The following is a 14788-nucleotide window of genomic DNA, read 5'->3' on the forward strand; positions in this document are numbered from 1 at the left end:
CCGTTAACACCATCTGGCAGGGGGCACATGCCTGTCCAGCATCAGCTGTTGCGTGGCGGCTCCTCTGCCCCCAGTGCCGCTCCTCGTGGAGCACAACGAAAGACCAGAAAACCTCACTATTGCATTATTCTAACCTGAATCCAGCAGGGTCATAGGAGCTCCCTTCACATATCCGCAGAAGTACCTTTTATTTCTGAAATTAATCTAGTCCCAATGACACATCCCATTAAAAATAGGCAGGGTAGATCAGCCCTCACAGCTGCTTGGACATTCCTAGCGTGGAATGCCGCTGTCACTGAGCAACTTCAGTTTTCATATGCAGTCTCTTGGCGGTCTGTGCTCTTACTACTCTCACAAAATGACACGTTGCCTGCCCTTAAGTGGCTGTTCCAGATTCAGTAGAATAAACTGAAAATGACTAGCAAGAAAAGATTCAGCTGGGTGTAGTAGTTCATGTTCCAAGCACTCTCCTGCGCTCAAAGGAGAATCCTGGGTGTACAGTCAAATTTTTGTGCCTCTTAATTTATCACATATGGAGTTGCTTTGTATAACAGAATAGACCCTCAACTCAGGAAAGAAATTAATTTGATTACTGAAGGCAGAAGGTTACAATTTATTCTGTAAAGTCTGGGAAGACCATAAAGACAGGTGTTCACCTGGTGACAAAGCAGAGACAGAATTGTGCATCTTTCAGCCAACAGTTGCAGCCAACTGAAAGAGACATATTTAACATTATTCCTGTTTCGTTCAAAGTGAGGTGATGTTGATAATAACAATCTGGAATTCATGTCAGAAAAAGTCTTTTACAGTGATCATCTCTAACTGGGCCGTGTTTGATTTAACTTTCCGATCCCTACATCATATCCAGCAAAGTCTTAACAAAAAGTTCTGTCTCTCAAGAGAAAAAAGACCCAGGAAACAATTCCTTAGAGGTTCCTAAATAAAAAAAATACCTCAGAGTTCATGGGATGTAAATGCTTTCGAACATTTTCATACTCTTAAGGAGAAATAGTAATTGAAATCGTATGAGTATTTATGTTTTGTTGTCTGTGCTTACTATCATAATACAGTGCTTGAAAAGGAGTTGGAAGTCTGGAGAACAATGTCCAGATACTGAATATGCTGGTACTGTATCTTTAAAAAGATGGTAATATCTTAGGGTTAACAGGAAGAAAGCGAAGCACAAAGTAACTTTTCTCAGAGTGAAAGAGTAGCTCAAATCTTGGGTCTGCCTGTTCAGCTCTGTTTCATCCATAGGCAGTGCCTGCTGTTGTCTATTATGTTATAAATTCCACTGTGTTCATACTTGATATAGAAGCCTGGGTGTTTTTTCAAATCAATAGACATAAGTAGTTACTGATAGAAATGGTCAGAAAAAAGAGGGCATGGTTTCTCTATTTTTCAACCCTTGTAACTGGAAAGATTGTCGTAAAGAGTCATATGAAACAGTGTTGCCATAATAGTTTTTATTTTCCATGAAACCAAAATTACTTTTTAGATTATTATTATTTTCCCACCTTTTTTTTTTCCTGTGTGGGAATGAGTGTGTGTGGTCTAGATGATTTTCTCAGTTGTCTGAGAGGCCTGTTGTTTAGTGAGTCAGCAGTAGCTCACAGTCCACAGCTGGAAGAACACTGCATGCTGATATTCCTAAATAGATGCAATGGCTATGTTCTTTAGAAAAAACTTCATTCTCCCAATAATTGCAGGATGAAGTTAAAGACTAATATTTTGTATGAATGTGATCGCCTTCTGAATAATGTGTGTTATGTGTGAACCGGTTTGGTGGTGGGGTTTTTTTGTCTGTTTTTCTGCCTGTATAGCTACTTGCAAACTGTGTCATTTCCTACTGAAGTCAGTGGGCTTTTGAGGTTGGCATACAAGTCGGTTTCTTGTGTTTATGGCAGGTTTGTAGTCTGATTCCTTGATCATTAGCTTTGACTCTTAGCTGCAAATATTTGTGGGAAAAATAGAGGGATTTCACCACCTCTCTGAAGTGAGCGTTGTGCTTCAGGATGTCGTTTTCAATGCATTCAGTATTTAAGCACGATTCCCTTTTTGTCTTGCTTCCCTCTGATCTGGGCAGGCTACTGGCAGAGAGGGAATGAGGGCAAGTTCTCTTACAAATAGCATAAGGTTTTTGTTAGTTCTCATTTCGCTCCCTGGCCTCCTTTGAATGCTTGCTCCAATCCTTGAGCTGTTGAACTGCACTAAGCTGGAGGTAACTCAGTCACCTTCCTATGGTCCTCTAAAGCATTAGTGAGCAGACTGTGCAGAAGACAAAAAGCCAGCAGAGAACAACAGAGCTTACTCTTTGTTAGATGACGAGTGGGTGGCTTTAGCCATGTGCTGAGGGTAGTATGGAAGATATATGTTTAGGGAACTGAAAAGGAGACTGTATTTCTGAGTCAGTCACTCCTGCGTGGCTGCTGTGCTTGTGACTGGAACAAGCTTGCTATTTAGCCCTTGGTATTGAGAAGACACATGAGACGTGCTTCACTGATGAGTGGTACCATTTATATAACTGCGCTTGTTTTTCGTCTCTGGGCACACTATGTGCCCGCAATTGCACAGCTTGCAGGTGCTGCTTTCTACATGTTAAAAGAATTAGGGCCTTCACCCAGTGTTGTAATGTAGTTTAGTTCTGAGATGTCAAGGACATCTTGGAAGAAATAGCACCTTAGACCAATCTGATTGCATCTTGACAGCATGAATGTTTCAAGCATAAGAAGTAAATCTATTCAGGTTTTTGGGTGCCCTTGGTAAGTAGTTCTGGCAGCTAATTTAGTCCTCTCTCCCATCTTTCTGATGTCATCTTGAGAGCATAGCCTCTATCTTCTAATTCATTCTGCATTATGAAATCTCTTTACACAAAATAAAATATGTATTAAAGATAAATATGAAATACACAGGTGGGCCAGGATACTTAAATACAGGGCCAATCCTTCTGTACTACAATCTTCCATGGCAATTGTGGGAGGAATGTCAGACCAACAACTTCGAGGAACAGCAAAACTGTTGGCCTTTAACAGGGGTATTAAGGTTTCCTGACTCTGAAATGGTTTGAGGAGAATCTGCTCAGGGACGGGATTTTGTAAGTGCTTGGTGAGAAGCCAATCCGAGCTCTTTTTCCCAAGGCATGTTGGGTGGTCTTTTTGTTTTAAGTTGACTGCAGGTACTTCACTTTAGAGGTGAGGCTTAAACCTTCAAGGTGCCTTGTGCTAGTACTAAGATTTCTATCTTTCAAGGGGCTTTAACCTTCCTGTTATTCAGTTATACTCCCATCACAGGCCCATAGCATCCCTCCAGTGATGTTCTTTCTCAGTGTGTATTTCATATTTCCCTGAGAGGCTGAGACTGTTGTACTTTAAAATGGTCAGAGCCCAAGTAATATTAGCTAGTATTTCTTCTGGTTGAGAAAGGTTATTACCCTTGTTCTTGCGATGGTAAGCATGGAAGTGTTTTGATCAAGGAATGCTTAGTTTCAAAGCTGTGAGAACTACAATGAAACCTGGAAACTTTAAATGGGAGGAAGGGGTTAAATTACTTCATTATTTACTAGAAACTCTTAAGACCTGTAACAGGTGCATACTGAATGCAATAATTAGGCATGTTTTAAAGTCAGCTGCAGTCAAGCTATTATTTCAGTATTTCTCTCTCAGAAACCACAGGTAGAGAATTACTGGTCTCATGATGACAGAAAATTCCCTATAGCACTACCCAGGCTAACCAGTATCATTTCGCATTGCATTTTGTCTTCCATGGGAAACTGAGAAATAATTGCCATGTAACTACACTGAGCTTTAAATAGCTGTTATTCTTTCAGTGTACTATGTATCACGAGTTTTCGTTTGCCAGTAATACCTCTTGAGACGGCGCATGGGAAGGATGTGACAATTTAGAAAAGCCTTTATGAGATTGACTTTTAAAATGTCACAGCTGGGTAGGTTTGCAGTTCATGGTAGTAGTGGAGAGGTAGACAATGGGACCAGATCTTCTACCACTGTGCCTTAATGGCATTATGCTGACTTACACAAATTTGAAGACTTGAATCTTGAAAGAGCTTTTCTGAGAAGAATAGTTCCAAATTCAAATATGTGTTCCATAGGATACGGCGATATTTTTATGTTTTAACTTGCACAAATGCTAGAAATATCAGTATTTCTCTCAGAACAAGAACTGTAGAAAAACAAAGCTGGAAACAGTGAGGGATTTTGTTCTGAACCAGATCTAGGTTAAACCTTTTTCTGAATATTCTGATACTGTGAAAAAGCGATTTTCTGTCAAAAATGCATTATTTTCCTAGGAAATTCCAGGCTGGCTGAGTCTCCAAGTCCCGAGGCTGAGGATGTGGGTGTAGGGAGGAGGGTGGCGGAAGGTGGCTGAAGAGCCATTGCCCGGGACAGCTGCTGAGCGGGCTCAGCCCCGGAACGGGGTCAGTAGGTGCCGGGACGGCGGCTGCCGGGCGCTCGGGGATCCCAGCGGGAGCAGCTGCGGGAGGAGCGGCACGGGGCGGTGGCTGCCAAGGCGGGAGGCGGGGAGCGGTGCAGGGAGCAAGGGACAGAAAGGAGCAGTCCTCGGTATTTAATGCACAGTTACTAAATCTAGAGGAAAGATGTCCTGGGTCTTCTGCCCTTCAGGAAAAGGAGGTAGTGTTCCTGGAGGAGAAGGGGGTGAGGGATTAATCCCAGACTTGAGGAAAATAAACTCATATTCAATGACATTCCACTGTATTAAATTTATCCCATTCTGTCATTTACACCATATGATGTTTTATCCTGAATTGATCTGTTTCTTTGCAATACAAGCAATGGGATGGAAACATCTTCTGACATGTCATGGCATCTATTTTCTCTGGTGCCTTTGACCTGGAATTTGGAGAACAGTGTCAGGGACTTGCAGCAGGAACCAGCTAACTCGTCCTTCTGTGGGCAGCCATGTCTGTGTTTGTGCTGCTGACCTCCAAAGGAGCCTTTGGTCTGTTCTGTGCATCAGGAATTTAACCCTGATGCATCTCAGCTCTGCAGTGGGAAAATTCTGTAGGGTCTGCCTGAAACTCCTGCACAGCCACTTCCCTGAAGCCTTTGGAAATCCCTGAAGTAGTCCGAGTTTTGCTAGTGATCCAGCAATTTGAGATCCACCTCTGCCCAGGTGATCTATTCTGCAGCAGGGAGGAGCCAAGAGGATTTGGCTTCAGACTTGGGCAGCCTCCAGCTCCCTTCTGCAATGGGGGCAGATCTTCAAAGGAAAGCCAGCAATGGCTGTGAATCTGGGCTCTTGCGGTGGTTCATCGCTTTAGTCTGGGAGTGTAGATGGAGTTAAAATAATCCCTGTTCTAACAGTTCACCCATGTTGTTTTTTATCACTATGCCCTCTGGGAAGCGAGACTGGCTGGAAGGACCACATTTTGTTCTCAAAAGCTTAGAAAGAGGCTTAAAGTTGTGACAGACATGAAATTGGCTGAGAAAATGAAGGATGAAGTGACAGCAAGAACTGGAATGTGCGATTTAACAACAGTACGCAGTAATAATAAACTGGTTCCAAAGTATAAATGCTGAACTTGAATATCTGAGGTAAACTGGAAAGGTTTTTTCTGACACTTGAAGTGGACCACATGGTCATTTGGTGGGAATCAGTGTAGTGCCATGAAAGTTAAGCTGCAGGTTTACAGCAACTGATATGTGGCCTTTTATGTCTATGAAACATGTCATGTGTATTTCTCTTTTCTGTCTTGCTTCAAGTTTTCTAAACTACATCTCTCCCTCCATTATTCTTTGGAAAGCTGAAAGAAATTCAGCCACTCTCTCATTTCATTGTATGAAGCCTTATTGGTTTAAGGCTATGGCAGAGACAATTTTTCCTCTCAGTTACGTGTGAGTCCCTTCTGACACTGTGAACATTATATTGTCTTCACAAAGGATTGATGCTGTTTATTGGACATAAAACTAAAGGGGGCACTAAAACAATTATAATAATACAGTATCTGCAGACAAACAGCTTTTCTGACACAAAACAACAAAATGACTTACTGCTATAAGTGTCGATTAATGTTTTTTAAATGCTTTAATTGCACAGTATCTGTTTCAGAATATTGAAATGCAGAGGTAATTTGGGCTAAAAGAAGGTATGATTCACAGTCAATATGTAAGCTGTGACTTGACAAGGGGTTTAATAGCTGCCTCAGGCAGATCAGAATGTGTGATAATGAGAATCTAGCAGAAAAACACATTGTGGAACCAAACTTCAGCATTTGCCAGGGTAAGTGGTGTCAGGGACTAGTTGGTAATGCTCCTTCCATGAGGCAAAGAGGGAGAAGTGGTCGCTCTTGACAGCAGTGACTGCAAGCTTTGAGCTAGTTATAAAGTACTGATTTTTGAAGGAAATACATGCATTCATATATAGTCATATTCAGATATATGTACATACATCCAGATATAGATATAAAATCTGTTTTTATGGAGTAGAGTTCAGTGGAATGCATTTCAGCATGACAGAGAAGTAGGTTCATGATAAAGCCTTCACCAATTTACTGTGCTCTGTTGTCTGCCTGTGTTCCCTGCCAAGTCCTTTCTGGGAAGCTGTAAAAAGAAAATTATTTGCTGGCTTAGGGTTGGACTTGACTCTGTTCCCTCCATCGCTACTGTACTCTTCTCTGCAGGGGATCATTTTACATTTTCTTAATTGCAGAGACAGCTCATAGTGTTGGCAGTGGTTGTATTGAGAAATGGATTTTAATGAAGTACAGTTCTCTTACTCCACTGGAACTTAAGCATTCACAAGCTGAACGATAGCATCCTGTCAAGATAACACTGACAACTTTGTCACCAACAGGACAGATTTATTTGTCGCCCATGTATTTTATAGCAAGGTTGTGCTTTAAAAATGTCTTGCTGTGTTGCTTTATGTTTACCTGTGTTTTTCTCTTTGAGAATATTGTTACTTGGAAGCAAAATGAAAGAGAAGTTACTGGGTGGACTCCCAGGTGAGATTCCTTTCACCTAACTTTAGTTTTTTATGCTGCAGACGTTTGCAGCCAGGGTAGGTTCTCAAGTTTCCCTTTAGAGTCAGGAGAGAGAAATGGGCCCTTGGAGGGCTCAGTTCATTTAGCGTTTCATAGACATCTAATTTGAGTTGAGGTGAATCCCACTCCACCTCTTTGGCTGTAAAGATAGCGTACTGTATCAAAGACAGCATACTGTGTGCTGCAAACAGTGTTCCTGCAGGTACACTGACACAGGCCTCCTGCATCCACACACTGCACAGGCTGCCCCACCAGGAGAGGACTGGTTGTATCCCTGCTGCGGAACACCTTTAACTTGAGAAACCCTCCAAAATGGATCACTTTCCAGGACTTACACGCTCCACTTGGAGCAAATGGAGGAAAACATTGCAGATGATCTCTAAAGGGGGAAATCGATCCCGTATTTTTGAAGGTTTTGTCTACAAGAAATTTAGAGACTTCTCTTAGGGGCTTCCCAAGGAGTGATGCATATGTGACTGTGTTTTCAGTTCATGTTTGTTCCTGCCCTCTCTCCAATGGCTTTTCAACTCAGTTGGGAATTTCAGTTGTGTTAAGAAGAGGCAGTAATGTCTCAAAGATATTGTATTCCTAACAGTTTTTTGTTTGTTTGTTTGTTTTTTTAACTGGTGCCCCAACAGAGACGGAAGAGCCAAATAAGTGTCACCATAAAAAAAGGCGGCAGTACAAGCTGGGCAGGTTCCTGTTTGGTTTGCCTCACCACTGGCTGATCCAGGGGCACAGGCTGGCTGCCCAACCAGCACCAAGGGCTGGGAGCAAGGCACTGCAGCCTGCTGCCCTCTGCAGCGGGTTCTGGAGATGTGAAAGAATGTCAGGATTGCAAGAATGTGAGAGCAGGAACAGGGGCTGCTGAGGCAGAAAGGCAATAGGGGATACCTGGGTCTGTGGTGAAAAGATGGGGGGATAAAAATCCATGGGCATTCAGGCTAAGACTGTCTGTTCATCACATGTCATTCCTAATCACTCATAACGTTCTAAGTACCATCAACTTCTAAAGTCAAGGAAGGATCAGGAGAATTTGAAAGAGTAAGATGGACACACTGTTCAGAAGCTAGAGCAAACAATTGACTTGCCTTCACCTGCAGCATCTTTTTCTGCAATCCCCAGTTTCCCACTGTGAAATCCTCTTAGCATCCCCCTGAAACACTTCCAAGTCTAAAGAAAATATCACTCTGTCTGCAGTTCTGTTTAGCTAACAGAAAAGAGGTCATCTCTGCTGCCAAATGCTAGACTTAATAAGTCTACTTAAACATCTTAACGAGAGAAAAAGGTATAGAAAGCCTGTTCCTCCAAGCAATTTATCACAGGAGCTATGGAAAGGTCAAGAATAGAAATTCTGTGAAACGCAAAACAGAAATTCAGTGTGGAACAGGATCCACATCCAGGCTGAAACATCCACGGGAAAGGGAGAAGAACTGAGTTCCCCCCGACTTGTCAGGCTGCTTATAACCAACCTGAACAACTGCTCAAAATCAGCATGTGCCTGTCAATACTGTGGCTAGTAACTTAAACCTCCTCAGTGTCTGAGTTAGTCTCAGGTAGATACTCAGAGCATCCCATGGGCACTAGTCCCTGACATGCCGCCCTCACTCCCTGTGCTGCTCTGCTCAGTCCTGACTCCCTGGCCCATCCTATCAACCAGCTTCTCGTCCTTTCTGCTTGAGTCTCCATGATTCAGGCATTCATCTTTTTCCTTCCTTATCTCTGAAGGGAACTAATACGGTTTCCTTCTCTAGCTGTGTCTTTTGTTTGTTACTCAGAAATCACCACGCTGTGGTAAGAAACAGCTTCGCAAGAGGTCACTCACTGTTATACCTGCATAGAAATTAACCTTGCTATGACTATGAAGGCTTTGGGTCATATGAACTTTATCAAATACATTTTCTGTTGGATCTGTTTTGATCTCATTGTGTTTTAAGGATTTTTAGTGCCCTGCTTTCAACACTGGTTAAGGTGGCAGTCACTGTCTGTCCAAGAGCCACAGTCCCTGTCCCACAAGTACCGCCCTGCAGTCTGGCAGGGCTTTACCCACTGGTCTTGTCAAGTGTCCTTCTGGAAATTTCAGTGCTGTTTTCCAGGAAGGCGTTAGACTGTGGCTTACAACATACGAAATTACAGCATATGAAATTATCATAATTGTGTGGCAGTGTATTATTTATCAATAGCATAGCTGGTATGTGAAGGCCAATAGGTAAGTACGGGATTATGTGTCTCGCATTGTCACAGTGGTATTTCTAAGTAGTGGGAATCCAGATGTGGTATTTATATAGTCAGCATAAATAGGCTCATTTCATGCTATATTGAACACTATGCATAAAACATAAAGTTTTCTTCACATTTTTAATGGTAACTGTATTTTTATTATTTTATTTCTGTCCTTTGTCAGCTTGTTCAGAATTAAACTTTTTGTTTGCCATTTCTAGACCTTTATTTTATTCATCTTATCTCTTATCTCTTATCTCTGTGTTTGCTTTCTGGCTTCATGGACTCTTTTCTTTTACTTTTTAATGAGTCTGGGTATTTGACCTGTTTTCCACCTTAGAACAAATGCAGTAGTATGTTCCATAAAAAAAGAATTTTCAAGATGTTGTTGCCCTTTTGCATGGAGCTCTTGAACACCCACCACAGCAGCTATTCTGTCTGTGCCCAGCATGTCTGCCCTCAGCAGTACGAGGTTTCTCTTTGAGATCTCAGATTAGCTCAAAAGCCTGTATCAAGCTGATACAAACCTTTGCTTAACAAGGGTTCCAGTTTTCAGGGTTATGTTCTGCTCACACAATTCCCCTTTGAAAAATTCTTTTTCATTGTGTAGACTGTGAATGGCTTGTCATTTCTTTACAGGTATGTTAAATCCTGCCCTGAAAGCTTTTACAAAATGTTTTTCCCTACAAATATAACAGTTGTGGCCAAAGTCTGGATGCTTAAAACACACACGTCATGCATGATCTTTCAGATTGTTGCAGGTACACATTGACTCGGACTGTGATTTTCAGTCTTTGGTGCATAGAAATCTTGGAATTCCTTAATTTTCCTCTGTCCTTCAGTGACTTAGGGTTTGGTCACCCTCTGTACTGTAATACTGGCTTTTGTTCCTTCTGGCTCTTGCAATCAAATCCAGTTCTATTTTGCTAATGCTAAATAAACTCTGCTTTTTCTCAGGTTAAATCAGGGCTGTTGATTAGATTTTTTTTCCCTTGATTTTGATATCTGGTCCCCATTACGATTTGTTCTGACACAATGATTATAGTAACAGTATATGATGTGTTTTGAGTTAAGTCACAGATCTGCTATACATGGCACAGTAGTTTTTCCCCTCTGATTGGTTTCTCTTCCAAAGCTGTTACTTTGAAGAGTACTTTTTTTCTCCCAGAAGTGAGATAACCCTTCGCTATCTGTTGTGCTGCCTGATCACTGGCTCAGACTTCAACACTTCCCTATGCAAAGCTGGATAGATGAAAATCAAGTGCCTGTCTCCTAGCAATATTTTAGAAATTACCCACCTCAGAACCATCTTTCTTTCCTGTTGCCTTCCCAGAAATCATAATGGTCACTTGAGCTGTTTCCCCTTGTCTGATACATTTCTGGAAAATGTCACCTTTATTGCAGTTTTTAACTGTCTCTCCATGAAAACACATAATTCACTAGTTTTTCTAACACCTTCTCTCTATTTTTGAATCTACTTTTGTTTATTCTCACTCCTTGCATTAAGGATTATTCTTTGGTTTGGGAGCTTTTGGAGAATTCAGAGTTACGGCTTTTAAGCACAGTGAATCATTATTACGACAAAAGGTAAAAATAAAGACAATGTGAAGAACTAAGACAGGAGGGAGGGAGAGGAATCCAGGTAGCTCACTCTCAGCCTGCCTGCAGACAGCTAACTCTGACAGGATTGCTCCGAGCCAGCACATTTCAGTCCCCGTCACGGCCCCTTTTCCTCACGTGTGTGACACACACCCTCTGTGATCACCTGCACTCTGGAAGAAACACTCACTGCATCAGGTAAATCAGAAACGTGTTAAAGAAATATTCTGGACACTGAAGAACGGCAATAAAGCACCTCTGTACTATAAAATGTATAGATAATTATTTCAGCTACTGACAAAAGAAGTAATATGATAGTTGTAAAATACGAAACCTTTCTCAGAAGGTGATATTCAGTTGTTTGTAAAAATATGAGTTGGAACAAAGCAAAAAAAGTGGTAAAATTGAGCTGTAAGGTGATTGTGGAGAGGATCCGTGCTTCTGGAGATTGATGCTTCTAAATTCTGGTGTGGGATGGATACATGTGTGCAAGACAAGAGTTAAGTCCCATGACTCACATTATCTCTAGAAAAAATGCGCTGCTACCCTAACAGCTGCTCCCCAAATGTGCTCTTCTGTGTCTGCAGGATGAACCCGACTAGTGACTAGTGTGTTGTTAGCAGCAATAAATAACCATTGGAAGGTTGTTACTGAAAGCCTTCAGACAACAGAGATGAAAGAGACAAATGGTTATTGTCCCAGTTAAGAATCACAGCTCTTTTGAAAGGTGTACCATGTTGAACCGGAGAGATGGGGACCTACCAAAAGCTCTGCAGGCGTAACTAGCAGCAAGAGATGAAGCAATTTACTGATGTGAAAGGCAGCCTCTGTGGGTGAAATATGGAGGATAACGTGCCTGGGAGGAGCCGTGCTTTGCCTTTTTTTTTCTTTTTCCAAAAGCTGACAATGGCTGCAGCAGCAGGAGATACCTGAGAGCGAATGAGAGTGGGGGAGCTGTGATGATCAGCAAAGGACAGTAAATAAGAAAAGTGACTTGAAAAGGCTCTGGGCCCCGAGTGACTCTCAGAATAGTGAACAGCAACAACAAAAGCAAGAGTGCACTTTGAAAGAAAACACAGATGTGCTCTTCCACCTGGCCGCATCTGAACCCTTTCTCAACTGAAAGATCAATGCACAAAGCAAAGATATGTTGCATCTTTCATGTGGCTGTGCTGTTCTGTAATAAAACGTGAACAAACACGTTTTGTTTACCAACCTTCTAGTGAAGGCACATTTTTCTATCAGGAAACTTCTCATGTCCCATTCTCCAGCCTACTGAAGCAGAAGGTTAGATCTTCCCTTGACATTGACGAAGCTGCACAAATGTACATTGGAGAGTCTCCAGCTGCTCCCTTCAGAAGCAAACTTTGTCATGGAAAAAAATGTTTCATTTTTGAGTATGAGGAACAAAGTATTTTTTCATCAAGCCAGAAGTTCAGCAAAAACCAGGTGCCACAACTCAGTGAAGCTGGCAACAAGTTTTCATGATGTCTGAATTCACAGAGTTTGCCAACAGACCTGGATTTGGGCTATAGGCTTCCAGTAAATAGCCCTCTCTCCCCTTGGGTAAACAGCTTTACCGTTGTGTTTTCCCATTTGGCTGGTTGGTTTGTAAAACTGGGTTTTGTCAGGAGAAATAAGAATCTGTTAGGTGCCTTTTGAAGCAACTAACAAACAGCTTTCTTAGTCAAGGATGGGTCCTTGCCTTGTTTTCTGCCACAGGCAGTCTCAGAAGAAGCTTGGATCAAAGTAGGCCAGGGATTTTTGTTCTGACTCCATGAGCATATTTTTAAAATGTTTCCTGTTTAGTGAATTACTTATTTTTGTCTTCATATCATTGTCTTTTTAGCACCTCTTTAACTGGAGACTATTTTGGGGGGTGGCAGCAGCAAACAAATTGGCAGCTGCATGGAGATCTGACCTGACAGCAAAACTACCTTCTCATTGTAATGACCACAACTTGCTCACATTTGAAAACCTTGTTCTCATTCATGAAAAATATAAACCCTCTAATTAAGACTTCTTATCACTGATACCTCCTCTCTGCACAGACCTAGGTCAAGGCATGAATACTCTTTCTGATACATCCCTCCTCCATTTGAATAAAGCATAATGGAAAATAAAATACAACAATGAAATCTGCCAGTGACCGTGAGGTGAATAATGAGCCTTCCCCATGCTTCCCGTGCTCTCAGTGTCTGTAGCACAGAGTTTGGCAGAGCCGCTGGGTTTGCTCATTTCCTTTAGTCTGAGCCAACATTCCCAGTAGCGTCAGGACAATTTTAGAAGCAAGATGCACTCAACTGAACTTCATCTATGAAGAGACAAACAGGTGCTTATAGCTGAGTTTTCAAGTCCATATATTACCTTGATAGCTTCTTTTTTTTCTGCCTGAAATAGAGCAATTTTTGAATATGGGCTTTTTGTCAATCCGCAGATTTCAGGAAGCCATCTACTCCTAAATCTGTTCATTCTGGGGAAAATGAAAAAGCATAGGAGAAGATAGAAACACATCTGCAGTATTTGGAGTAACTGAAATAGGTGAAATAAATGTTGAGCAATATCCAGAATGCCTTCTACCATAATAATGCCCTCTTGCAAACCTGCTAACTCAATGCATTTTAACTTCTCTGTGCTTTGCTGCATCGCATGATTTCAAATTATATCTTGGGAAGGAAAAGGGCTGAGTACATCCACCAGTGCAAAGAAGTGATAAGGAAAAGTTCTGGGGAATCATGACAGAGGGAGCTGGAGGTTGTGTGGGGATATATGAAGAGGAATGCATGGGCACTCCGACAGACAATCTGTGAATTTAGTCCACATATTTTTAAGTTTACAGCCTGCAGGGCTGAAGATTTGTCAGCTGATGTGCTGCAACACAGTCGGAAGCAGCAGAGACCCCATATTGCTGAGCAGATCAGCAGAGACATAAATCAGTATGCGTCTGGCCAGAGTGTCTGAATGGACACCCACACTGGCAAGTAGTGCCCTGCAACAGGAGTCGGTCTGTGGAGTGAAACAGTTGGCACTGAGGATCCAATGTCCACACTATTCATGGCGGGGGGGCGGAGGGGGACGGGGGAGGTTACTGATGCCATGAGTAGTTGGAGCATGTTAGGTACAGTCCAGAAACATGTCTTCTAGTTTGATTTCATCTGAAAGCAATGCAGCTTGTGCACCCTGAGACCATTCCACAAAGCAAACAAAAATAGGGTTGATAGGGTGACTGACTTTAAAAACATTCTGAGAGTGTAAAATGCTGGTGTAGGTGCACTCTCTCTCAACTTCTCTAACGACATATAACAATACAGCTGAGTGTAAATCATTCCTATGGGTAGGAAAAGATTTGGTAACAGTGCACTCTCTCTCAACTTCTCTAACGACATATAACAATACAGCTGAGTGTAAATCATTCCTATGGGTAGGAAAAGATTTGGTAACAGGTGAGTTAGTACACATGGGAAACACAGCAGTATTTGTTCCAGAATTCTCTATTTAGGATGTTGAAGAGCTTTTTGTGCAGCTTTTAACAATTTGTAAAATACCACAGACCCCCAACTGTGTCTGGAAAACTTTCTTTGATCACCTGCATCTCTGGTCTCTGGCACTGCAGATCCTCCTGCGGGTCGCGGGGTGATACTGCACAACCAGTAACATAAACCTATTGCTATTTCCTTTGATCATTAATCACTCAGGATTTCATCAGTAATTGAGATACCTAAGGCACCCTTATAAAGACTATAAGGTTTCTTGTAGTTGAAGCCCTTCTCCCTTTCTAAGGCACTTACATTTTCTTTTTCTAGGAATAGCCTCGGTGATAAAATGAGTCACCTAACCCAGTGCCAACAGGGAACACGATGACTGACACTTATACAGCACCTTTCATGCTAAGAATGTTTAAAGCTATGCCTGGAATCCTGCCCTGGCTTCTGGCTGTGCTGTCAATGT

The sequence above is a fragment of the Columba livia genome, chromosome 2 (assembly GCF_036013475.1).
Source record: "Columba livia isolate bColLiv1 breed racing homer chromosome 2, bColLiv1.pat.W.v2, whole genome shotgun sequence".
Lineage (NCBI taxonomy): Eukaryota > Metazoa > Chordata > Aves > Columbiformes > Columbidae > Columba > Columba livia.